The sequence below is a fragment of the Lepisosteus oculatus genome, chromosome 7 (assembly GCF_040954835.1).
Source record: "Lepisosteus oculatus isolate fLepOcu1 chromosome 7, fLepOcu1.hap2, whole genome shotgun sequence".
In the NCBI taxonomy this organism is placed as follows: domain Eukaryota; kingdom Metazoa; phylum Chordata; class Actinopteri; order Semionotiformes; family Lepisosteidae; genus Lepisosteus; species Lepisosteus oculatus.
Genome location: NC_090702.1, coordinates 32,815,759 through 32,843,512, shown reverse-complemented (window position 1 = coordinate 32,843,512; position 27,754 = coordinate 32,815,759). Strand labels below are relative to the sequence as shown.

Here is a 27,754-nt window from a genome sequence, read left to right as displayed (position 1 = left end):
CCCGCAGTAAAAGGTGACATTAATATGGTGTGAAGATGAAAATGAATGGATGGAATTGCGGGTTTATTACCTGAAGGTGAAGAGTGTCAAACTGGCCAGAGGAAAAAGCTGTTGGTGTTTGCAGTAAGAACTTGCTCATGTCACTGAGAAAAGTGCAGCTATCTGTGTCATCACTCCAACTGTGTTTATAGTGGCTTGCATCATAAACAAGCTCTTCTCCCCTCATAGCTTGTTCATGCATACTTAAATCACCTTGCCCATTAAAAATGTCTCTCCTGACAATTATTCTATCATTTTCAGTTGTCATCGGGCAATTACTGTAGCCCTAGGATGGGCCCAATAGGATCCCAGGCTGTGAAGCTGCTTTCTGAGGCAGACAGAGTGAAAAGTGCAGAAAATGGGAATTTATAGCCTAGACAGGCTACCTTTTCTCCTGACATACAAGAAATAATTAGACTATCATACCTATCTGATGAAATATAATGCAATTATTTGAAAACACTACTTATCATTTCATTCACATTTTATTGCCTGAAATACGTTACAATTATTCCATGGTCTCTGATCTGAAAATGACCTTCAATTCATTTTTTTCTGCTTATGCGCATACATATCGGCGGTCTTCTAACATCAGCTGAGCTCGAACTTCTCTAATATCTGTACAAGCTTGCCAGACGACTTTCTCTGGTAGCTCAAAATAAACATCTGCTCCTCGCTGCAGCACTCAGACACCCGAACGTGTGATCTGAACTCCCGTTTAAAAACTTGCATCCTGACTCACGCCAGAGGGATTTACAAAAAACAGCATGACCTGCTACTCAGAATGAAAAAGCAAGGACATCTATTTATGCTGCCTAAGACAGGTATTTCTGCCTTTTTCCCTCTTTTTTTAAAAAAAAAAACAGTTTTGCTTTTTTAGTTTATTAGAGAAATTTAAATTACATTTGTGGTCAGGCGAGCACACTGTAGCCTTTGAGTAGTATGAATGTGTTGAGTACTAGAAACAAGTAATCAAATTTGTCTACTTAACCAGAAAAGCAGCTACAACACGGTACAGTACATACACAAACACTGAAACACTCACACACATGCTTTTTTACATCGCTTTCTTTTCTAAAAAAAAGTAACCTACCTTTGGAAAAATGATAGAGAAAACCAATCCCCACTGTTACAGTCATTTGAAGATTTTCTTACAAGCTTTACAGCGTTAAGTGTCTTTAAAAAATGCCACTGGTAGAAAACAGCATTAGATGGAAAAACTCAGAAGCTAGCTAACTGTCAAAGCCATTATCAAGCAACTATTTACAGCAGTATTTACACTACTGTGAGTGCACCTCTGCCCGATCACGTCCCAGACTGATGGCATTTTGTGCTGGTAATTAAAACAAATCAAGCAGCTCTCTGATTGTTTTGGCGTCCAAGGACAATCATACACAAAATCAGCATTTAATCACTAGGGTATGTCTTTGGTGTGCAACGTGAGGGGTGACAAAGGTTCAAGCCTGAACCGGCATGCGTACCATAATCTTCCTAAAGTAAGTGCTTCAGTTTCTCAGGAAAACACCAGTCTAAATCTCTCAGCCTTCTGTGAGCTTTCAAGTCTCTGATAAATATGCGTCCTGCTTCCCTTATTAGGGAAAGCTTGGAATAATATACTGTAGGTCTGGTGAAACTCTACAGCTCTGCAATCTACAGAGGAAGTATTTGACAAGAAAACAAGCAAAACCAAAGGCAAGCATTTCACAGCCTCCAAATCAGATAAACCAAAGAGAGGAAAAAATCTTCAATTTACTTCAAAACCACTTCACAATGACAATTTGTCTCAACAGATGTTAATCGAGCTTCAGTCTTTTGAACACTAGATACCATCAATTACTAACCTTAATTAGAATCACAGAACTCCAGTTTCTCTGCCAGCATATTCTGAGGATGATGTATTAAGATATATACAGTAATGTAAACAATACATAGTTGCAATGAAATGGAAAATTTTCTGCTAATGGTGTTTGTCAATCCTTTGTCAATTTTTCTGCCTGCCACAGATGTTTTTCTTAGCTGCTTCACAAAACAGGAATCAACTAGCAGAGAAGAAAGACTTTCTCTCCCCCAGGAAAAGAGTACAAAGCCAAGTCTGTACACAGCAGATGCAAAAGAAAGTCCATCTGCTACCAGCTCACAACACCACATGGAGTTCTAAGATTTAATACTGTGGCTAGCCTGGCTGTGTTTGTGTAGACACCATCAGAATAAAAGGAGGGAACTTCCTAACCACAAAAGGATAAATACATCACAAAAGTTGTAGTGTGTATACAGAAATATAACGCACAGATAAACTAGTACATGTACATTCACACAAACGTGCATGTTTTAAGGAAGTAATTACACCTTCCCTAAGAGTTTTAGCAAAAGCACACGACAGCTTTATTTTTTTTTTTAAAGGCACAAACTCATGGCAACACTACTTGAGCTTCCAGCTCCAAGCTGTGTTCTGGCACGATTAAGCAGGCTTTTAACAGCACATTATCTCCAACTTCTATTGAAGCATGTTTTAGCTACACATCACATCAGTTTTACAATATGTAATGTCAAAGTCCTGCCACTCATTTATTCTTATTTGTTGGTCAGATGAGTAACATCTGCCTCTACTTTGCAACATATATAAATAGTAAAAAGAGGAGGGGAAGTTGCATAAAGAAGTACTTAAAATAACTGCTTCTAATAGCTTCTAATGCAGACATTTTAGGTGAGTAATTACAGCAATTCTGCATTTCACCTTCAACCCCTGGGGCAACTCAATTCCCTCACCTCCTCTGAAATCAGTAACTAGTGGCTATACAAAAACCCATGTCACTATGCAAAAGTTTTCAGTGTTTCTAAAATTCCTAACATTTACCTCACTGAAATAAAATCTGACTGAAACACTCTTACTTATAGCAACTATGACAGGAAAAAAAATGCAATCAATTCACAAAAATGAGCAAGAATATAAACATTTTCTTTTGTTCAGCTTCACAGCATTCACAATGAAAAACATATGGGGGCACCCATTAGTAAAATGACAAAGTTCATCACACAACAGTTTATGATTTTCCCCAAGTGGGCTACTATATTACCTCACATATCAAATAAAATTAGTAAAACCTGTCACTAAGACGCAGAAAAAAATGTTGAATCAAATCATTTTATTCCACTTTTAGCATCCCAAAATTGCTTTTTCCATTTTAACCCAAGTTTACATATTGTTCTATGCTCCATACCTTGCAAAAACAATGACGACTTTCTGCTCTCTGGGAAAAACAAACCATAGTGTTTATCATCATGACACTCAAGGAAATGTTCATACCTGTTTCCATTGTGACAATATGCTTCTCTGCAATTCAGTGTTGTCAACCTCTAAGTTAAAATGTAAAATTGTAATACAATTATGTATATGCAATTGTTTTTTTTATTGTCATACCTGTAATTTAAAACAACAAGAAAAAAAGCTTACCAAAAGTGCCCTGTTTTTACAGGCAATTTATGTGTAACCTGTGCAAAAATGTACTTCTGTTTCTTAACTGTGATTTAGTCCCTTTTTCTGCAGGGCTTTGGACTTCCAAGGTCAACAAGGACAAACAATACCACTAGTGTCTCTTTGCAAAAAAAAGGAGGGGGGTTCTGTCTGCAAGCAATAGTATCATTTCCATAGCAACCCTCTAACTATTAATTTTCAATTAAAGCAGACACAAAGCGGACAGCCCCAGGCCAGCCGACAGTGTCAAGAGCCCATCTCCATGTTCAACAGTTCCAAGCAGCTCACTAGCTATAACTGCCTCTGCCACCAGGCTGTATCAGTGCTACATCAAGTTTGGGTTGTTAAATGGGAGTTAACCTTTGCTTTCTACCTTCATAAATCACAATGCATTTTTCAACTCTTTATTTTTTGATCCCAAACAATGCTACGTTAAAAAACACATTAGTCAGAGGATCGACTTCATTCTCCAAAGTGGAACTGCCAACATGTTTAGCCCTTGTGTCACTGGCAGTTGGTATTGTCCCCAATGCTGAAATAATTTTGTCATTTTGTTGTATAATCAACTAGTGTCGTTGTTTTTTTTTCTGGTCATTCTGTCATTTTACAGTTTTTACTGTACAGACTGTCTATACTTTGTAAAACTAAGAAATGTGGTAACCTAAAAATGCACCACGCATCTTTTCAACTAGAACACACTGAAAACCCACACTGAAAATATATTTTTAAATACCACATTCTAATGTATGATGTAGGTGGCAACATCCAAAATCACAGTTTATTATTATAATATTTCAAACACGTTTATGGTCTATTGCTACAATTTCTTTAGGTACTCAAAACCACTGTCTCAGTACAGATGGAAAAAACAGCTTATGCTATCAAGTCATGTCAAACAGAAGTTCAGCCGCATGACAAAAACCCACACAAGGTAATGGAACGGCTGAAAGTTATCACTTCACTACATTTCTGAATTATTTTTATGAGCATTTTCACATAAAATCTGCAGGTGAAATCACCTGTCCCATCTGGCGTAGCGTAATTTCACCTGGAGACATCTGATGGGCTTAGAGTAAGTTCTGTTACAAAAGTATTGAGATTTTTATTTTTCTATTTTACATTCTCCATACCAACAGACTACATATGTATATAGATGAATGTATACAGTGTATCCGTGTTTGAAACAGGAAACGTATAAAATAATACCACAGCTCTCATTGCATGCCATGCATTATGAGCCAATAAAACAAAACACACTTCACTAGTACTTCATTCCCTATGTACAGAGTGGCTTTGTGATAAAAAGAAAACTTTCCTTCAAAATAAGGTCAACAAGCCAAAAGATATTCTCTTTGCTCGACTGTTAAGAAGACTAGTGAACTAATTCAAGTGGAGACATCACCCAGGATGTTCCCGTAATTTGTTTAGGCAGTGTTGGAGATAAAAAAAAAACACATTTTAAGACACTACTGAACGAACAAGCAGTTTTCCTAAAATACAAAAAAGAGTGCATGACATACACAATAGGTCACAACAGCCCTGAGTGTGTGGTGGTTTGTGGTGAATAATGAATAGCAGAAGAGTAGTACAGAGGTTAAGCAGAAGAAGCCCTTAGATCACTAGTCTCCTATACTGACCATACTGATCTGTAAGTGTTTTATATGGTTCAACATCTCAAAAGAATCACAATAAGCATCCGAACTGTTCACTTTGTATCTTCTTTCCTTTGTCCATCTGCAGTCCACTTGCATGAAGGCCAATCATCTGAAGAAACCGCATTCAATCTTGCATATTCACAGACACTACGTCTTCTGAAGAATGTGTATGTAGCCTGTTGTTCATTTTTATTAAATTTTCTTCTCTCTGTATGCAAAGTTTTTTATATGTCATCTATGCAAGACAAAAAGACTATGAAATATGTATTTTTCATTACAGCCTTAACAAAGCCTAACAATGGTAAGCTTTTTTTTTAAATATGTAAAACGTTTCAGGGTTTTGATAAAAAATTAACATTCAGGGGAAAAAAATAACAAATATTAACTGTGCTGTCCAGCCTTGATGAACACAACACAATATATAGTTGGATTTAGGAACATTAAACATTAAATATTAAACATTTTATAAAAGAGAGTTGATAAAAACCTTACACTATTAGCTCTAAGACTTTTAAATGCCATATTTGTAATTTTGAAGCAGTAGTTAAAAGTCTTCATACCTATGAGTTGTATATGGCACTTCTCTCCTACTATCAATTATTAATAATACTAATTAAAATATTTGAATCAAATGACTTCTATCGAACAGTCCAGTATTGTCAAATTTCTGAATATTTGTATTCTAAACACATAGATTTTTGCACTGAAACAAAAGAGTAACAGCCAATGAGCCTCAATGACAGCTTGATAATGATTCATTAAGGTTAACTAGAATTCAATATCTGCTGTTGTTGATCACAAGATCAATCAGGACTGTACGGAAATGAATAACTGAATGTAAAAAAATAGACATTTTTCTTTGAGAAAAGGGAAATGGTATGCTAATGGAATGGAATAAAAGGATAAAATTATATAATTCATGCATGTGTTTTAAGTAAGAACAATAAGGCCATAAATTATGAGAGAAACAAAACAGCAATCTAAACTTGTTAAGATATTTTAGAAAAGCTTAGTGAGAGTTAGTGTAGTGAGAAGGATTGTGGCAGGAGCTATTTTCATGCATTAATGGCATTAGAATTTATCTTCCAATTATCATGCAATTACAAAAAATAATCAGACTATAATTTACTTATGATTTCTGTGATAGTCATTAAATACATTATAAGGAAAATAACATCAGCGGCTTGTAATAGAGAAATGGGATACTAAGAGCAGAGTGACTGCTTCTCTTCAACAGACATCTACAAAATAAATCAGCTTCCCTAAAAATGTACTTGTGCAATTATAACCAGTAATCCATATTTAATTTACTATTTTGTAAATGTAAGTGAATGAAGAAAAATTCAACAAGTCACTAACTTTGCAAGCAAATTGAAAATGTTGTGTTGCCCAGAATCTACATACTGTATGTCAAATTTCGCAGAATGCTTTTTAGTAACAATTTAAAAATCTGATTTCAAATAAAAAAAACACATATACATATGCATATTACATGTATATTTAAAAATGTGCAGATTACTGGAATCCATTCTGTTATGCCAAAATAATGTGTGATAAAATCCCCACTAAAATGACCTATAATGTCAAAATTCCTTTTCATAGATTTTCCCCTGGATGACAGGAAATTGATAAAAATGTCAGAGCAGAGCTTCCTATTAGCAGCTACATTATAAAATATTCTTCATTGTTTTCTGAATCATGTTTGATGTACCGTTTCCTGAGCAGGAGACGTACAAAATCAAAACTACTGCTTATTCACTGCATTCCTCTTAAGTGTTTAAATACAAATTAAATGACTAATGGAAAAATTTCACGAACTGGTCGATGCATTTATTCCTCCAGTAACTCTTGATATATTCCTTCCAAGTGCTTCCTGGTTGTGAACTTGGCTCAGTGCCCAACAGGACATCCCTGAGTGTTTGCCTGCCTCAGTGTACAGTAAATATACCAAACAAACAAATTCAAGAGCACCGGCAGCCATCCCTCAAAGTACTTATTTAGCCTATAGACAGTACGGTAGCATATACACAAGACAAATTTACATAAACCTTTTGGAGGAGACACCTAAAACTCAGCCATAAATGTTCTAGCTGTATTAATTTAGTAACCCTGGTACAGTATGTGTGGAAAAGGGTCAGGCACCAGCAGACATAGTTCTGTGCATAGTGTTTGGAATCGTGCTATTTTTCAAACCAATGCAGATGAGGATTTTTGACATTTAATTCAATGTCATTTTCTAGTTAAAATAAAGATACCAGTTGTACATGACACAACTGTTCAGTGCAGAACTGTACAAGGTTATTGGATAAGCCTGGAATACCTACGTTGGCAAAAATCCACACAAAACTAAAAATGTACTTTATTGATTACAGAGTATAAATTATACTGAAATTAGAATATGGTCACACAATATTAGATTGTATTCACATTTGGTCTCCTGTAAACAACATATGGCATTAAATTTCTTCTAGGCTGCATTCTGCACGTGAAAATAAATCTAAATACGTAGGTGAAATACAACCCTTCCACAGCCCCGCTCCCCACCTTCCCCCATCTCTGCTTTACAAAGTCAATGTACAAACAACTTTTGCAAAAGCAAGAATGTCACAAGGTGACAATCCGTGACACAAAGGATTTCACGTTCCACAGGACATCTCGATAATTGAATTATGAATCTCATTCTAAACATGGTGGCAGGGTAGCTTAGCACAGTACCGAAATGCACTAATGCACAAGCCATCGGCTGTACTGCATCTTGACATTAGAAAGTTCTGAATGCAAATGCTGAACTGCTGGAGAGCTCAGTGCAGCTGGACATGTGTTACAAGACTATTTTGTTTTAAGAGTTGGCTGAGAACCACAAAAAGGTGAATTACATGCATCTGCTACAGGTAAATCTGAGGAACCAAACTGCAGTCTTGGGTCTCCCCAGCAGTAAATACAGCAATGCTAAATAACAACAGTGTTTTCAATTAAGCATGCTGAGATTTTGCAATGTACATCCAACTGTCACTAATACACTAAATGTGGAAATCCAGGTCCTTCAGACCCATTGTTTTACATGTTTGAAATCTTCAAATTTTAAATAGACTGAACTCTGAAGAGTGAGGTGGCCTGTCAAGATAATTTATTTTATTTGTAATCAATCACTTCTTTATTGTTTTAGATTCATTCTTTGAATCAGAAACTTGAGGTCTGGAGATTGACATTGCCAAGTGAGAATGTTATGTTGTTGACAAAGAATGTTTTTACTTAAAACACTTCTTTGTCAATTTGAATGCATGCTTTGGATCACTGGCATGCTGGAATGTTTATTTTTGGTCAAGCTTGACATTTAATTGTTAGTTCAACTTGCGTTTCACTTATTTTACTCTAAAGATAATGCTAATGAACATGTCCATAAATCTCAGTTTAAATCTGACCATAAGACCTGCTTCCAGACATTCAAATGTAGTTTTGTAAATTCAAATTACCTTATTTATTTGTTCACCCTCAAAAGATGGTTCAAATAGTAGTTTTTGATACTTGCAATTTTATAATTGAAACTCTCTCACTGATGCCTATGTCTTTTCAGTTGCCTTTAAACCAATTGTCTTAACTGCCCTGTGGTGGCAAGATACAATTGCATCCTCTGCCTAGCAGGATTACCATTGTATCCGTAGCCTAAACTACTTAACAATGAATACTACTGTACAATGCGGTAGATTCAGCTTTTTGAGGAGTCTCACAACTTATGGAGGCCAGTGGCCATTTGTCTGTAGTCTTTTGTAGAGCCCCCTGGCTTGTAGAACCAAGAACACACATTCTACTACTGAAAGTTTATGTGTTACCTGCTTTTATACTCCAGGGAAACCAAAAAACCTTTGAAGACTTGATATAATTTCTAGAAACTTTCTGCTTCCAAAAATCAGAATGTTCTTGTGAATTTATAAATCTCCCTATTTTCTGTAAATCAGTTTTAACAATATGGTTTTGCTCTGTGCAACACTATTATTATTAAAGTACAACACTTACTTTTTTCTAAGGAAGCAACTGAGTCATATAATATTTGCTCCAGTTTTGCCTGTGGTGTAAATAAATCCGGGAGGCACTACATATACAGCATGTAAACAATGTAAGAAATACCTGGCATATCAACCACTTGCCATTCTCTCCCAGTACATTAAATACCAACAGTAGACACAAAAAAACAACAGAATACGAAACACTGACTCTTTGCAGCACTAACAAATGCATCTATATCCCTAAATACAAACTGATTTGCAAATAGATCTGAATGCAATGTTAATACATTTATCGAAGACATTACACTTATATAATGATTTAAACATTGGATAATACCCAGTCTCTGAAGCATGCTTATTACTCTCTTCGTCTTCTCTAGAGATTGGGAACTATTTAATGTGATATCTGTCAATTAGGAAGCTGTTTATTTTATGTGGGAACTCTCACTTGTGCATTTAGCCTAACAAAGCTGCATCTAGTCAATTCAGTCATGTAGTGACAGATGCATGCTTTCAGCCTTTTGAAAAAAAAGTGTCGGGTTATCAAGCACTTATATTTTCTGTAAAGTGTGGAATTTGCATCTCGGCTCACTGTGGAGACCCCGGAACTGTCAAAGGAGAATGAAGGAATGCACCCTGGATCCTCTGACTCACCCCACCATTCAAGCCATTCATCTTTTGACTCGCTACAAGCTCTGCAGCAGCTTACAGGAGATTCAGCGCCAACAGGAGTAGTGTGTCCTTCACAGAAGTCACCAGAAGCCTGGAGGTGCTCAGGCAGTGGCAGGGCTCTCTTTTCACTTGAAGTCTTAAAAGCCCTGGACGACTAATCCCATCCCTACCTCCCATGGTGCTAAGCCAACTGTGAGCCCCTACTTGGGAATCCCAGTCACAGTGGACTAGTGACATGGCCTCAGGCTCGAATCTGCACTGTCTGCATCACAGAGACCAGCCTTCACTTCCAACAAGCTTTGTTACCAGTTGACCAATGCGGAAAATCTGTGTTAGTTGTTCTAGAATTTGAATAAAATGTTAAATTTCTAAGTGCTCTAATTTTATTGATTAATACTTTTAAACAATCAAATCAACAACCCCTTTAGATTAAATGTGCAGCAAAAAAATTAAACCCTATCAAGTCTAATTATAATTGAAATACATTCTTAGTCCTGGATAACTCTGAATAATAAAAGTAATTTTGTAACTTGGATCACCAGACAACAAAATCCTGCAGTACTATTGATGAGTGGAGCCATATTTCCACTTCTATCCCACATACCTTTTCAGTAAGCAAAATGAGAGGTCAAGAGGCTATGGTTTCCCAGGAAACAGTCAAGTGCATAGCAACAGCTTCTTCTCCCTTCTTTACTGCTCTCGTGACATGAGATAATCTTTTTCCATTCATTTTCCAAATGTAACTCACACTAAACTTTTTTTCCCCAAGACTGAAACTTAATGTGTTTAGATTGTTTTTCCCCTCATTTAGAAAAGTTATATTCCCTTGAATCTTTCTTTCTACCCAAAACAGACAATGTTTTTTGCAGCTTCAGGAAAGACACTAACAACGCTAACTACATTCCTGACAGCCTCTGACTCTGTCAAAAGGAATTTACTATGAAAACCACAAAACACCTGGTGTGGTATAGTGTAAAAACATATTGCTAGTGGGTATCGACATAAGAATTACTTTAAGATTTATTCTGGTAACAACTCTTTCAAAACATTCAACACACACAATTAGCACAATGTTTTGTAAAAATGAAATGTTATGTAGTATATATTGACACGCTATTATGTGTGAGTTATACATGTGGAATATGCAGGTATACTGTATATATAACTCATCAGCTGAAGGCATATACTGTAGATATACAGGTAAGGTAGTGTTAGAGTGTTACAGGTAGTGTTGTAGAGTTTGAAATATATGGTGAAAAACTATGGCTTCTGCAAAGGAAATATTAAATGACTAGTGCATAGAAATTGAAGTTTAAGTTAATGAAGCTACCCCTATCAATAGGTGCCAGTCCACCCTCATGTTCCTCATGTGTAAGTGAAGGCAGAGTTTGTGACACATGTGCTCTTCAGAACAGAGACGGTTGAGAAAGAAAACAAACTCTCCCAAAACTGATATTGAGTTTCTCATACACTTTCAACTTCAGAGGTGATAAACCAGTGCGAACTTTGATTGTCTCCCTGCAGGTACAGAGCAAAACATTTAAGAATATTAGTGCTTGTAATGATCCCAATGGGCATGTGGATTCTCACAAAGCATTGGTGAAGGAAGGAAAAAGAACACACTGAAATTACAAAGGGCAATAAACATTTTCACTGTGATAATCAAATGTAATTTGTATACATTAAAGTAATGTAACTACAAGTGTACAAGAGCCACAGTAACACATGGGGCTGGATCAAGACAAACTGACAGGTAGATACAGGTTGGGATCTGACACGCTATTGGCACACATATCTTGGTCTGGCACAAGGACCAGATACGAACATAGGGCTTGTCAAACACTGTGAATGAACTGGGGGAAGTGTAATTATGGGTACATATTAACAACACTGATCTATGCATAAAGCAAAGGACTTCTATGATTCTGTCTTCCAATATTTTCTTCATTTTTGGATTTGTGCATTTTACAGTTGTTTGCATATTTAAACTTATTTGCAATACATAAAGCTCTTTCCCTCTTATTTTATTAAATATTTCTAATATTGAGCCTCTGGTGAAAAAATCCAGTCCATTATTAAACAATGAAAGACAGAAGAAGCACAACTTTGTCCCACCAGGTATGAAAGGTTGGAAGGTACTTTGAACGTAATCATTTATTTCAGATTGAAAAAAGGTCGAATTTTAGAAGACCAGATGATGATACCTATAAAATGATGTGATCTAGATATGAAGGCAAAATAAGTCAGCCTAAAGTATTTCTCCTTGTAACTGAACTGCTAACCTAAATTTCGGTAACATGCTTTTCAAGAACGTAAACATTAAAATACAGAGTAGGAAAATGTCACGTCGAGAAGTGAGAGCACTAGAACATATACACTGAAAAGGGTAACATTGCAATCTTAGTAGCAACGCACAATTATTTATCATAGATAATTTTAGTCCAGAACACACAAGGGTCACCCCCTTACACACTTACACAGTTAGCATTTTGTAAATCCTCCTCTGGCAGGGATTACACTATCAATATGACTTGTGTAGTGTGCTATGGGGTTCTAGCACTTCTGAGGGGAGATTTCTGACCGATCCTACAAGTCAACTTACTCCAGGTCATTCAGACACTTTGGTTTCAATTTCTGAACTACCTTCTTGAGTCTAAATGACATACTTTCAAATATAATTAACTCTATAGGTCGGGATGCCCTGGCAAGATCATTTATTTAATTTCAGTTAAGTACTTCTTTATTGATTTGGATGCATTCTTTGGATCAAAGTCACACTACAATATCAATTTTAGTCAAGCTTGGGCTTATTGGCAGAGGGACCTATGGGCAAAATGTCTTGGAACGTGTTAGTTCATGATTCCCCCTATCTTAACATGGGCATCCAGGACCCATACATGCAAAATAAGTGTAACATATCATAGACTCCCTAAACATTTCTCACTTACTCTCACTTACTCACTTTTCTTCAGTAGATATTGTTCTCTTTCAAAGACTTTATATTTCTGCTCTTCTTGGTTTATTTTTGAGTCTCGGCATTCCTGGTTTATGATTTACTTAACTCACTAGAACAATCTGTTGGTGCTTCAAGCAGAATATATCTTTAAGCTTTGGTCATCCATCTTCTACTGATTCTATACCTATACTGTCACATAATCGTCATACTTCAATGACACTTTATAGTCTAATTTTCTGAAATTGTAAATCTTTGTTTTAAACTTTTACAGTTTCAAAATAATTGTAGTCTATAGGTCTTGTATTGAGTTGCTGCACTTTAACCTAAAGTTTAAGACATGAATAAACTAGGGATTTGAACAGTTTGTTTTACCAGTTTGTGTACAAATAGGAGGAAATTTTGACTCCTTTTCCAAATCTTCTAAAACCTTTATTTAATTTCCAATCCAATTCAAACAGAATAAAGTACTGGTTAATACCATTATTGTTTCCATATTAACTGGAAGTGTTTTTATTTTCTTTAATAGAGTTGAACAGAAAGCAGAAAATGCAGTAGGCTGAAGATCGCCTTTAGATATGATGTTATCCTATTAGTGGTGATTATAAACTTTGAACCACCACGCATGTGACCACATGGCTACAAATACAAGTTTGTTTTCTTATAATTGTGTTGACTTTCAATCAAAAATAGTATGGGAGACATTTACTATTCTATTATACAATAAAATGAAACTCCAAACAATACAGAAACCCAAAACAAATAGTTCAGAGAGTTTTACAGAATTATAACTAAATAATGTAATTTACATTGTGTGTGCATCCAATCATCTATTTTTCAGGAATTACTATCTTTGTGAGGGGGTTACATACATATTGGCGCAAATCAATAAACTGATGCAATTAGTGAAGAGTGTGAAGAAAATTAAAACTGAACATTATGAAAACTTAGAATGTAAAATTCTGAGTTTACATAGTACAATTTTACTGAGAATATTGGTTTAATGGAATGGGAGTGACTTGATTGTAAACAGTTTCACATACTGTCGCAGTGGCTGCTTCTCTCAACCACATGAAATCACTTGAACTCACACTTTCCTGTTCAATCATCTACACATTTAGTTCACATGGCCTCCAAAAGACAATGTCTAAATATTACATCTTCACCACCACCGACAGAGAAACAGGTTTCCCTAACAGCGGGCGTGAAAATGGAAATACCATCTCATTTGATTGTAAGTGAAGAGGCAAGAAAATTCATAACAGAATATGGTATAGGATCCACTGCCCTGTACACCTTAAAGGCTTAGAAGGAGCAAATAATGAAGTTCTACGGTAAAACCAAATCCAAAGAAGTGGATTTGCCAAACTGCCCAACATTTCAAATACACAAGGCAAGCAATGAACACAGGATTAGGCAATGCAGAGAAGCCAAGCCACTCTCTCTGGACCTCCATTACTGCAATTATGTAGTCATTTACAGTAGACTATGTATTTGTTAATGAAGGAAAACCACAAGCCTACAAGTGCCATTTTTAGAATCCTATTAATATTTTTGTGCATGTTACTATATTCTAAGGTTGAACTACACAGTAACAGTTTTAGGGAAATCCTTTTTTACAGAATGAACTCAGCCAGCTGTCCTATACTCATATAGCATCCTCCTGAGTAATGTACAACATGAAAGGGCTCAACTTGGTATTCTGCTACAGAATACTATTTCAAATACAAGTTTTATTCCAGCGTTTTAGAAACTGAAACACATATTTCACTGAATACAGTGGAAACAACAGCCCTCTCTGATTGCAGTGTTTTACCAGAGTCTTGTTGATCTAACACAGTAATTCTTCGTTAGGTCTGAGACTACAAACATATAAAAAACTGAAACATGAATAGAAGCATGCTAAGCACTGGCACTGCACTGACAGCATACTAAACAGACTTAGTTTTAAAACCTTCAGTGAAGTTGCTGAAAAACTAACAGCATACAACCTGGATCATTCAGAAGGGAAAACATGAGTGCAGTTAGGATGCGAATACCCTCTCATTATAGTGTATCCCAAGGTTTTATAATGAATGCAAATCCAAATTGTAACAATACAAATACAGTGCAAAAGAAAACAGGGGAATACATCTGCATGCATCCTGAAATGAAACAAAAATTAGTTCCCATTATAACATTAAAGTGTAAATGGTAAGTGCCAATATGCTGTATCAGTAAATACAATAGGAGATTTGTAGTATGGCAGGTTTCAAACTGCAACTTTGATCAATGAAGAACGGGTAAACCAAATTACAGAATAAATTTAACAGAAAAACGTTGAACATTTACAATATAAATGGCATGCTCTTTGCAACCTGTTTTTTCTTTTTTTTCGCTGAACTGTTTTCTTATGGGTTAATACAGCTTCATTTTCTGATTTCAGTATTTTCATCTCTTCGACAAAGCAAAACTATTCTGTTGACACATTATATAAATGTTCATGATGATTGTTTTAATTTATTGTCACTTTGTATGTGATACTATTGATTAAAACACACGATTAAGTGTCAATAGACATATACATTACTGTTAATCCACATGCTTATGTGTAAATTGTAGTAATTAAATGACTAACTGATATGATTAACTTACTGCAGTGGGATGGTTGTTTAATGAGTGGCTTTAGAAGGAGCTATATTTCTATATATAGCTATATAAATTAACAGAAGACAACAGTTTTCAAAACCACATATTAAAGATTATTATTATTAATTAAGATTATTAAGATCACTTTACTAACCATATACAATTCCTTGTATTAGCAATTTGTTAATAAATTATTATGTTAAATTGTTAATACAAATTTTAAATGCTGAGCAATGCTGCTTTGAACATAATGCTGGGATTCAATGTTACACTACTTACACTGTTAAACAATTAATGCAATACTTTTTGACATCTGAATGTAAGAGCAAAACTATGCCGAATGGGTCTACTTATCAACCCTGCAACTATGTTAAATTACATTTTGGTATTGAATTCAAAGTTAGGCCAGGACTATTGGTCTTGCAACCAAGTCTTGCATTTGAACCTCATCACTGTAATGCTGTGAAGTGCGTTTTTCATCTTTGTAATATTGCTCATATCCGTTCATATCTCTCTTAATCTGATGACGAGAGGCTTTAATGCATGTTCCAAATTCAGATGTTTGGACATGAACTAAAACTAAAATACAGAAGACCATGCCTCTGAAAGCTTAACTTTCAGTTTACCTTTAAGGGTTTGAATGGTTTGGGTTTTGTTAGTTGTTATCTCTCTGTACACCTATATGTCATTTGTGCTTTTGGACTCTGCCCTTCTTATAGTTCCCAAAACTAGGCACAGAACCCTGGGAACAGATCATTCAGTTCTGCAGCTCCAAAGTTGTTGATTCATCTTCTAGTCTGTTTTAAATCTTGCATGTCAGTCAGCACTTCATTCCTTAAAATTCTATTTATACACTAGCCAAAATTAAAGTTTATTTTTTTCTATGAAACAATATGAATAAATACATAATCCTTTAAAGAAAAAAATACTGAAAGACAGATTACCGATTCCTACCACTAATACCTTTCACAGATTTTCCTTCTTTTAAAAGGTAATCCAACAATGGCTTTACATTTTAAAGACCGCATTTCAGAAAGAAATGCACCTTGTATTTTTTGTCTGCAAACAGAATGCTAGACAGCAGGTCTTTAAGCACTTCTTTAAGAAATATTGTATCTGAAAAATATTCAGATATTCAGTACCATTGAAATGCATTTGTAAGATCACACCTGCAGACACAACTATAATTTAAAATACTGTCCTTTTTTATTTGACTGACAAGATGACTTTAAGGAAACCAAAGATTACAAAAAATGGGACATAAAACTGCTATAGAATTAAAGAATCAAATATGCTGGTGATTATTAAAGAAATCAAAAGAAGACTGAAAAATAAGCCAAAGCTACTTCATAACAAAGGTTTGTAGATTTATTCCTTTTTAAACCTAATGATATGTGCTCATTAAAAAGATTCTAAACACTGAAATACCACGAACAGCAGGGAATTTAAGTATATATTAGAAAAAAATAAAAGGGTAAAAATGACTGAAGTCAGACAGTTCAAGCTGACCAGGCACTTCAAATGGAAAAACAGAAGAATGTGACAGACACTCCAGGTTAAATTAGCTTCCGTGCTTTTCCTTAAATCTGTGTTACTTCAAAAAATTATTTGAATTAGGCAACTTGATGAAATCAAAGACCTGAATGTGAGTAAATTTAAACAAGCAAGTACACTTCACAGCAGTTTACCCATTATACGGCAGATTGTATGGAGATGAAAGCATACTTTATGGCAAAAAAGGCCAAGCTGGTCAGTGTTTTTCTGCTTCCAAATAAGGGCCATGATTTACACAGATACACAGAGAAAGCAATACTTTATGTCAATACAGCCAGGCATTTGAGTACTGTAAGGAAGAGGCAACTTCTACTTTGTGATTTATACTGACTGACCCAAAAACTATGTTTCTATACGGACTGATGTTTAAAATAAATTAATTGTTAAAGTATATTGTGTTTAACTATTTAAACTTTATTGTCTAGGGTGTATTACTCATTGTTCAGGAATAATTGGTAGAGATCTCAGTAACATACAGTAGGAAAGCAAGGTATATCTTCTCTCTTCTCTCTATGCAGCAGGTGACCAGCAATAAAATAATAAAAGTGATAATATTTAACACATAATATAAGAATTAAGACAAGCAAGTTTAACAGTATACTATTCGGCACTACTGGGAACAATACATAGACATTTGTGTTACTTTGTCTCCTCGATAAAAGAATAAAATCCCTATTGGCACAATTCAGGTCCATTCAAAATGTGTTTCTTAAGTATACAAAAGACTGAGATACAAAACACTTCTAACACTAGTAGCACTTAACAAGTGAATATGAAATGGAATAACATTTTAGAAAGTGACTATCTCATTCTTAAAAGGATTTCTAGATTTGGGACATTTGCAAATGCTACATAATACACACAAAGAAATAAGTACATTGAGAATAAAATAAATCAGTCATTAAACAGTCATTTACTGTTTATATCAGAGCCCCTTTTATTGTGCACTGGAGCACTGGCACAATATTTCTTGCCACTTTAGCTTGCAGCACAATTACCAGATTACCTCACTGCTTTGCTTTAACACAGAGTCAATGATGCCACTCATATGAGGATATCCATTCACAGATCTAGTGTCATTCATCAAGACACTAATTAAACAAAAATTAATTCAGGAAAACGGCTTCACCTCTTAGAATAATAAACTCATTATATGGAAATTTGGACTTAACCATTCTAGTTACCTCTATTAATTCAAACCTAATTGAAAGAACCACTAATCTAAAAAGGGTGGGGATATGAATTACAGCTGGGGGTAACACTACAGATTCTACTGGGATTAGAAGTCTGTGGAAGCAATCAAAAGCCATAAAATGAGAGGAAAAAATCCACTAGATTTATCAAAGGGTACAAACTGATTTTGCATGGGGGAAGTGATTTTAAAAACAAAAAGGTGCACTCTTGAAGAATCATTCTGCTCAAAGAAGGTTTTAGCTTTGAAACTAAATTAAATATGGTCACATGACACCAGCCTGCAGTAATTAACATTAAACAGTTATAATCCCAAAATAATGGTGAATCTCATGTCCAAATTATCTCTTGCTATTCGAACAAATAAGATCTGCCAGAAAAAAAAGTTGTCTTATTTAAAAAAAAAATATGTACGAATAATGGGCTAAGCTTCAACAAGACTGCACAATGGTACAGAATTCCTATATCGGTGAGTCGGTTATCCATAGTTATCTTCATCCTGAGGAGGGCTGTAACAAGAGCCTCACTCTGTGGACTCTTTTAAATCCAGCAATGGAGAATAAAGAGTAATAGTACCTATCACAACCACACGTACACATATTAGACCTCACTTATACCATGTGGAAAAATAATGTGAATTCTGTCAAGTTATTGTCAATTTTTGTTTAAAATATGTTAGGATCACCTAGGAGTATTGTACTGTCAGTACTGTCAAAATCATATTACACGTGCTTGCATGACTGTGTTAAGAATATCTTTACATTATCCAATATAATAACAAATGCAAAGAAAGTTTAAAAATAGAAAATATTTTACAGCAATTAGTTCACATTCAAGAAAAATAAAGAGGTTTTAGTACAATATGCTGTCACGGACCATTTAAGTACAGTAGTGATCTAATTCCAGCACCAAATGCAAAGAAAACAAAGAAATGAAGTGAGCAGTGTTTATTATATTTAATTTATATTGCAATTGAAATTACATTACAGCTGCTTAACCTTTCCAAATAGTACCACAACTTCAAACGAATGGAAAAAGCTTTTACAGATCCCTCTGAGCTTCAAAGCTGCCAGAGTACTGCTTCATGTGGAAGGCAAGAACATTCAGGGAGCTCCAAAAAGGGACTGCAGGAGAGTTTCTCTTTTCACTTTCACGTGAGTGCTCAAGATCCCAGCTCCCTTCCGTTTTCACAGCTGTCTGCAGAAAGAGAAGGGGGGCCTGCTGCGCGTGTCGCCCGAGCTGAGCGGGAACCGACAGCAACGGCCATCATATGACCATCATCGGGGATCCTCCAGCACACCGTCTTTGAGTCCCAAAAACAAACAGAAGACATGCTCTCTAAATGTAGGTGTGCATGACTGTAACGGCAAAGCACGAGGCAGATGTGTGGTTTGGATTTTTCTCGAGAAGTCATGTGGTCTAATCTGGCCATTCAGGAGCCAGTAAAGGTGGGGGATGCGGGGGAGGATTTGTATGTTCTGGTACATTCAAGTGTCAAAGATGTTCAAGAACACAAGCTCGAGAGTGAAATTACAGAGCTCTCAGTGTACGATTAGTTTTCCCTTTCAAAACAAGCTCTACCCAGCATGTCCAAAAAAGAGAAAAGGAATCACTTGTGAGTGGGGATATATGGTACAAATAGTTATTTTTTTATCTTCTAATCTTCTAATCTTGACGCATTCCTCTTGAGTGTTATAGCCTTTGTACAGGGGTTTTAAACTAAGCTTCTGAAGCAAATACACAACTGAAACATTATTCTATATTGTTTGAAACGATCACTCTTCTATTCCTATTTAGGAAACATCTAATCAATTATAACTGAATTAGAAAGGGTTCAAATTCTTTACCTTTTCTTTACAAGATGTTTCATCTGTACTCAACTGCTTAAAAACCATATCCTTTTGTTGTGTTATTTGTGTTTACAGTTGGGAATTTGACATACAGCAAGCTACAGTTTATGTAACTTGAATCTGTCATTCTTGTGTATCAAAGAAAAACAAAAGCCCTTGCACTCCAATAATCTCTGAGTTTTGCTTTTGAAAAAGCCCGAGAGAAACTCATGATACAGAGGGTAATAAGAATGAAAACCTATCATGGTTCCTTAAGTTTATGAAGATCGTGATTTTCACGTAAATCATGGGGAACCACAGAGGAGGATGGGGGAGACTCTACTTCCTGGCCCGCCATCCTGAGGCCTCCTGTGATACAAGCCCTGTTCATCATCACCCTCAGAACCTGACACCCTATGCTTCTCAGCTGTTTCTTCACAGGGACGCCTTAAGGATCTTATTACCAGAATCATCTCAGTTGCATCCCGAGACAGGCCTTTCCCTCAGGGGACTGTCTCTTTGGAACTGAAGAGACCTCTCCTTGTTGCCCCCTTGTGGTCTCTACCAGACCTTTTTGTGAGGCCAACCTGACACACAAGTCATTTGCCTCAATTTGATTCAGACTCAACACATTGCCAAAATAAACCTAGATGGTTTAGAGTACCCACTAGACTACAAAAAGAAACAAAGAAATGGCACAACCGGGTATACTTTGATGTAACATGTTAGGCTAAAGACTAAGAAAATGAAGGCCAACCCTCAAAAACAGAGACAAGGAGATAAAGTTTTATAGAAACATTTGTAAGATAAACAGTTACAAAACTTGGCAGAATGCTATAATAAACGATAAACCAGTATTAATATTTTTACTGTTAAAAAATCAGTTATTAAAATTATAGACCTAAATGTTTATGTTGTCTGAGAGAGAGATTTGCAGAAGCACTACATTAAATGTCTTAAAATTTCAACACTTTGTACCAACTGAAAAAAAAGTCTGCTTGGAGAAAAAGAGGTGAACCACTGATAAAACCTTAGCTCCTGAGAAATAACCTTAATTAACAATTAAGTAATTAGCAAGGAAATAAGACACCACTTTATAGAAATAATTATTCAAGCCTTAACCCTTTGGCAATGAAGGCTAAGTGACTTCATGTGCTTAAAATAGCTGCTTAATAAAAATAAAAAATTGGGCAATTGATTTTTTTAATACATGCAAACTGACTGTAGACTTTTAGCCCTGTATACTGCAATATCACATTTGCAAACCCTCAGTACATTTAAATTTTTGTATATTGCTTTTATTAAAGTTGCAATAAAAAGCCTTTACAAGATGAAACGAAGCACTTATCAGTACGTCTCCTTATTTCCTTAAAAGCGGTCCGTGTTCTGCAATTTAAGCTACAGAAGTAGTCTGTCATGCCTTTGAAAGCACAACTGGATTTACACTTTCCACTCATATGTGACGTAAATGGGTACTCTGCTAAAATTGTAAGGAGCAACATATTATACACTGGAGTGACTCACCGAACTTAATTGTTTATTCAAAGGTACAAAAAAAGGTCAAAAAAAGCAAACCTTCAGAGAATAAACAGATTATCCTATTTCAAACATAAATCGTTCAGGAATTCCTATGCTGAAAGCATTTTATCAGTTCAATTTATCATCAAGAAATAACACCAAATGAGCTCCTCTCTGGAAAAGCTGCTACATTCCCAATTTCAAAGCAGCGCTCTGCTCCCAAAAATGTATTGTCAAGCTTTCGACATCCCATGTTTACAGATGGCAAAGAAATTAATATCCTGATTCCTTAAGTAGACATTTTTTCAAAAGGTTTAGTGCCCTCTGTAGATCTACAGATGGTTTTGAATGTTTCAGAAGGTTTTACCGCACAAGGCAACAATGAAGATTTCCTGTACAATACAGTAAAATTACCACCAGGTGAAAGAACACGGACTCTTCCTTTCCATTTCTGCAATTCCTGGAGAAGAGTGCTACAGACTTAACTGCTGCATTAGAGTAGCCTATGTCCCTTATGTTATACAGAACAAATTACTTTTTTCACAGATAGTCACTTAGTAACTATAAAAGTATTGAGAATATAACCAGTTTAACTGTAGAAGTAATGAGTAACACTTTTACGAGGCCACCTATAAATGTGGATTGTTATTCCAAATGTGATTTAACACGCTAAATTGGGCATATCGGCCAATGCACTCTTAAGACATCTGCAGCAATTCAGTATTTTGTGAATAAAATTATTTCCATTATTTGTTCAACTGTTTATTTGTGCAGTACTGCTTCAGAGCTTCAAATTCTAAATATGTCATGAAATTGTGTTCTGTTGATTCACTATGATTAAGTTCGGAATTGTTCTTCCTGGTGGGTCAGGAATAAGTAATAATACGCTCATACATTTACATAACTTTATACATTGATTTATATACTTGGTATAATGTGCTTTTAAATGTGTTGATAAGAGATCAGTACATTGACAGAAAATACTTAGCCCAGAAGTATTTTTGTTTCTAAACAGAACAACAGCACTACAGAAGAAAAGTTATACTACAGTTAAGATCGTAAACTCTTGGCACCATTTTCAATACATCACAGAAAATTACAGTATCTTCCATTTAATATTACTATTTTAAATAGATTTCTCAGTGATAAGTAATTCACTGAAATTGTCAGGAGGAACACCTTGTGCATAATACACTTTGGAAGAGTTCTGCTTCTTACAAATTAAGCAAAACCGATAAAAAACTGATAAGAATCACAAGAACAAAAGCCAATATTTGTTTAATTAAAATTGTGCTAACAGTCAAATAGAGTTACAATAATGACATTTAAAGTATCTTATTGTTAAATACCTTTATTAATTGTGTTTATAAGGGCAAGTTGTTGTCTAATGCACCTAATTAACCTAGTTAATCTCTCATTAATAAAGCACTGAGCCTCAGTGCATATGAAATGCAAAGGTTTGTCAAACATGTACAGGTGCTCATTTAAATGAAAACAAATGTCTTTGTAGTTACTAGAATGAGTGGCATGCTAAAAAAATAAGTAATAGGTTTATTCCATGCTGAAAAAAAGAAGAAAGAGAACACAACGTTTCGGCCGTGGAGCCTTCTTCAGGTGTTGACACCTGAAGAAGGCTCCACGGCCGAAACGTTGTGTTCTCTTTCTTCTTTTTTTCAGCATGGAATAAACCTATTACTTGTTCCTTTGCAGCCTACGCATGCTAACGCAGCTACCCACCTGAACTACTACATGCTAAAAAAATGTTTAGCACAGTTAAGAAGTTTGATCATTAAAAACATAAAATATTAATTCAGGGTCTTTTGCTTTTGAGAAAAAAATCCTGGACAACATATACATTTTGTTCATCCGTAATTCTACTATTTCGAAATCACTGGAAAGAAATAATAAAAAATAGAAGTCACTTTCTGACGGTTTAAAAAGTACCCAAATAAAGAAAGAAAACTGCTGCTGTTAAAACATTTTAAAAAAACAAGCCATTCACCTCCCCATTCAAAACAAATAGCAGACTGTACTTCAAATGCATAGCAAGACTATTAGGTAATCCTTTCTTTGTTTGGATTCAGTAAGGTCCAGTGACAAACATCCATCTTCCCTTTCTACTCTGAATCTTTCTTTTGACTCACTGCACAAAAATCTATCATTAATACTACCTAATTAGTTTTCTCAAAAATTGTGAGAATTAAAAAATTAAATGCCACAACACCTTTGTCCAAATACAATTATCTCAATTACATAAAATCCTAAACAAAGCATTTAATTTCTTATGGATACATACTATTATAAATTACTAATACTAATGGGTGTGAAGAATTTCAAAGTATTCGACCACTGGTTATGTGAATGAGGAGACAACACCACTGTTTAGATTTACTAAAGCTATAGCAGTGCACTCACCACAAGAAAAAATGCATCAATTAAGTGTGTCCACTCTAACACCTGAAATGCTTAACCAGAGAAGACCTTTATTATTCATGGAAAAACTGACGCTTTGATATGTGATATCATAAGATCTAAGGTTACCCATGTCTGATTTTGAATGTAATCCTCTCTGCATCTTTTTAGGGGTGTAACTGGAATTTTTAAATCATGCTTAATTCTTACCAAAACATCAGGCAACTGACAACGACAAAACAAGATCACGCGCGTTTCTAGATAAACATTCCATAAGAAAGGATCAGATGAAACTGTGCCCCTGCACTTGTTGAAGCTGAGAGAAACTGCCCCGCAGCTAAAAACAGAAATATATACACAACTGTCTTTCTTGGATCTTGCTGTACAGGGGTTCTCCCCCACAATGGGAATAGGATACTTTGCAAACCTACCTACATCTCTAGCACCACTATTTTAAGATACAACAGTGTGATTTAACCAATTCAGCCAGTGTTCAAAGCCTGAACACTTGGCACCCAACCAGAAACAGTATACACTTTGACCATCGTTGCTGCAGTCATTCTGATGTGCAGTTTTTAATCGTTTCTAAAATTTCCGAATACAACTGTATCTGTCACTTCAACAAAAAATTGCACAGTAGCTCTTAAGAGCTTACTTCATACATTGTGATCTCTGGCACCGATTGCCAGGTGGCCAATCATATGCAACCCCCTCTAACATAAAAAAAGAATAATTTAAACTTAATATTTAGTGGTCGGAGCATGTCTTTCATGGTCAGTCTGTTTCATTATGGCTCTGCCAATTGGACTGTTCCACCCTGCATCCGCTGAAAGGATGAGAAAAAAAATAAAATTTAAACTTTTATTTCTGTTCATGCGATTGTACAGAATGCAGTTCTGCTGCTGCCCATTTCAACAAGAATAAAATCCAAACCACTTGATATCAATACATCTGTCGTTTTAAAATTTCTGATAGGAATTTCTGGATTGCAGCCTGCTATAGTAAAATATGTGAAAAGGCACTACTCTTGATATTTGGCTTTATGTTCTCAAAGCCCAAGATCAAAGACAGGGAACAGCTAGAGAATACGTTAACTGTTAATCTTTGCAGACAGCAAGTCTCTCAGAGGGAAATGGATTTCAGTTTGCCTGTTTTTCAATCAATTTCTAGGTGTTTTATATGAAAAAAAAAGACTTCTTCCGGACCTCAGTGATGTCACAAAACTTGTTTGCTTTCCATCAGAACAAAAACAGAAATTTAAAATGCCTCCAATACATGAGACATGTACACTGGTCATAATAAAAGAGAACGACTCATAAAATGTATGGATACTTAATATAACACTCTTTTAAATGGCAAGAATGAACGATTCTTATGTTATAGGAACTCCACAGTTAAAGCACTTCATTTTCATCACAACTTTGAATAAATATAAATTTTACATCTCCGTTGAAGTAATACACTCATGAATGTATTGGAGAAAGTCTAAATATTTTAGTAGAACATGTTAAGCACTACAAAGAAAGGTCTGGAGTGATTATTCTTAAATCTACTTTGAATATTTGTAATTACCTTACAAAAAATGAGAAGGGTATTAACTCCTAAAACTAAGCTTAAGGAAAGACCTATACATTAACCCTTTTAATTATTTCTGAAATACATCATCCCATTTTATTTGACATGTGACTACTGAGAATAAAAAGTAAATATTTTATTATCAATTTAATTTTTTACAGGTCTACAGTAGTTCCGTTTCCACACAAAGGTTTATATAAATGCAAGGCCCACTATAGGCAACTGAACTTTTCACACCCTCTGAAGCCACAGAATCAGATGGTTTGTGGTTTTTGCAGCTGGTGTACTGCACTTATGTTAGGCAGTGTCATATGAAAAATATTCCACTCCCTGAGCCCTGAACAGAGTCAGTCATTAATGAAATACAGGCAGCAGAATGAGGTCATACGAAGTATAGGTTTCAACAGCCATACTTAAAATCGCTAAAAGAATATGAAACATGAACACAAATCAAGATCTTGCTGCCAGAACAGGAAAAAATAAAAAAGAATGTCTTTTCACATTTTGCTTGTGCTTTGCAAACAACCGTTAACCACTACTCAGAAACAGTGCAAGTCCGCAACGCCAGCAGACTAAACAATCAGATCTTGGCCAAGGAAAATGCTAAGTAACTCCAGACATACAGTAACATTACAGGATGTCTTACCCTAATTGGCAACTATCAAATCTCACAACGGAATCTCTCTCTTTGGCAAAGCTATTTTTGCAACTTTTCTGTAAAAATTCAACTCACAGGCGTCAGCTCTTGAGACAGAGGACATTAATATTTTTTTAATTAAACTAACAATGAAATCAACCAGTCTCTCTTAGAATTATGTGTGGTTGCAAAACTAACTTGAGGTTTGAAATGAGCAACGATCCAGACTGACTGCAAATGTTCTAGAAAGCAATGTGGTTATTTGAGAAGGGTTTAATTTTGGGAACCGTTGTTAGTTGGGCCTCCCACTACTTCTTCTCAAAAACTGAGATGAAATTGGAAAGAGAACCCGATAGCTGCTGCTAAAATCAAAAGCTAATCATTACAGCACAGAAAGCTGATCTTACACAGGCTTGCGAGGGTAACAAATGGAATATAATTCATTCACATCCTTTAAAACTTACTGCTGTTTCATAATTGATTGCAATTATGGATAAAAAATAAAAATATTAAGGTTTCTCCTTAATACAAATACTCTCATCATTGCCCTTAAAACTATTTATTGCAAATCATTCATGCCACCTGCTAGTGTGGTCTATTTAAGGTAACCCCCACTGTAAAACAGTGTGGATGGGAGTTGAGGAATGAGAAGTAGGAAGCAGGGAATGGAAAAGGGAATCACTGGGATCAAAGGGGGCCTGTCAGTGTGTCACACCATGTGGCGTTGTGTTTTCCTAAGTCAAAGTCATGCTCCAAGTTTCTAAACTTCAAACAACTGAAATACCACAACATTCATAAAACAGAACTGAACCACTGGGAATAAGAAAGAAAAAAAAAACACAAAAAGGTAGCAGACCTCAACAGCAGATGGTAAAATTAACATTTCAACAGTTCTTGCCTTTCATCTAGGTCTCTGCAGTACTTCTTTTTCTGGAAAAATATAAGGGTTAGGTTTAGAAAGATGCAGAATTACATAAAGCATCTGGAAAATGGGAAAAGGAATATTGGCTTATTACTCCTGATGGTCCTTCCCTATGAAAAATTAAATAGGTCTGTTTTGCTAGTTTTACTCTCCAGAGCACCCCTATGCTATGGAAACATCATCTCTGTAATTTATATGTGAAAGAACACCTGGTGATGAAAGAAAATAAACCTTTTTTTCTTTTAAATGCAGTCTTCTGACTTTTTCAGTTCACTTTAATCTTATGCTTTTCATCTCGTTAAATCTCTGCCAATCTTCATTTTACATTGTTCAGCTTGTGTCAAATTATAATATCAGCTTTGCAGTATTTTGGGCAAAGAGATCTTTACTAAATCAGAGGTAGTAGTGCTGCAGGCTAAAAGGGAGTACCTCTGGAGTTTCTGAGGAATTAAACCTTATTATTTTTAACACGTCAGAGGTTGTTACACTTTTTATAAAGCAAGTTTACAAATTCAGAAACCATGCTTGTTTTTCTACTAACTAGGACTTTCACAGTCAAGTCGGTCATTATCTTTAACTTTAGGTCAAATGACTAGAACTCTAGATTTTGCAACAGAAAAGTCCAATTTAATTATATGAACAAAACCTAAATTACAGGGGCGGTATCTTCATGTTTAACATGCTGAAATCTTG

General features: G+C 35.4%; 1 protein-coding gene across 10 annotated transcripts in view; it reads right to left on the bottom strand.

The window, feature by feature from the left end:
- foxp2 (forkhead box P2) overlaps positions 1-27,754 on the bottom strand; it is a 187,099-nt gene that overhangs the window by 93,667 nt on the left and 65,678 nt on the right. The window contains exon 1 of one of the 10 annotated variants that reach the window (XM_015352622.2): positions 1,881-2,021. The exons of 8 other annotated variants lie outside the window; for them this stretch is intronic. The gene's annotated coding sequence lies outside the window, so the exon portion shown is untranslated. Of the gene's footprint in view, positions 1-1,132; positions 1,381-1,880; positions 2,022-27,754 lie in introns of those variants that run through there. One more of the 10 variants, XM_015352621.2, reaches the window with a different exon arrangement.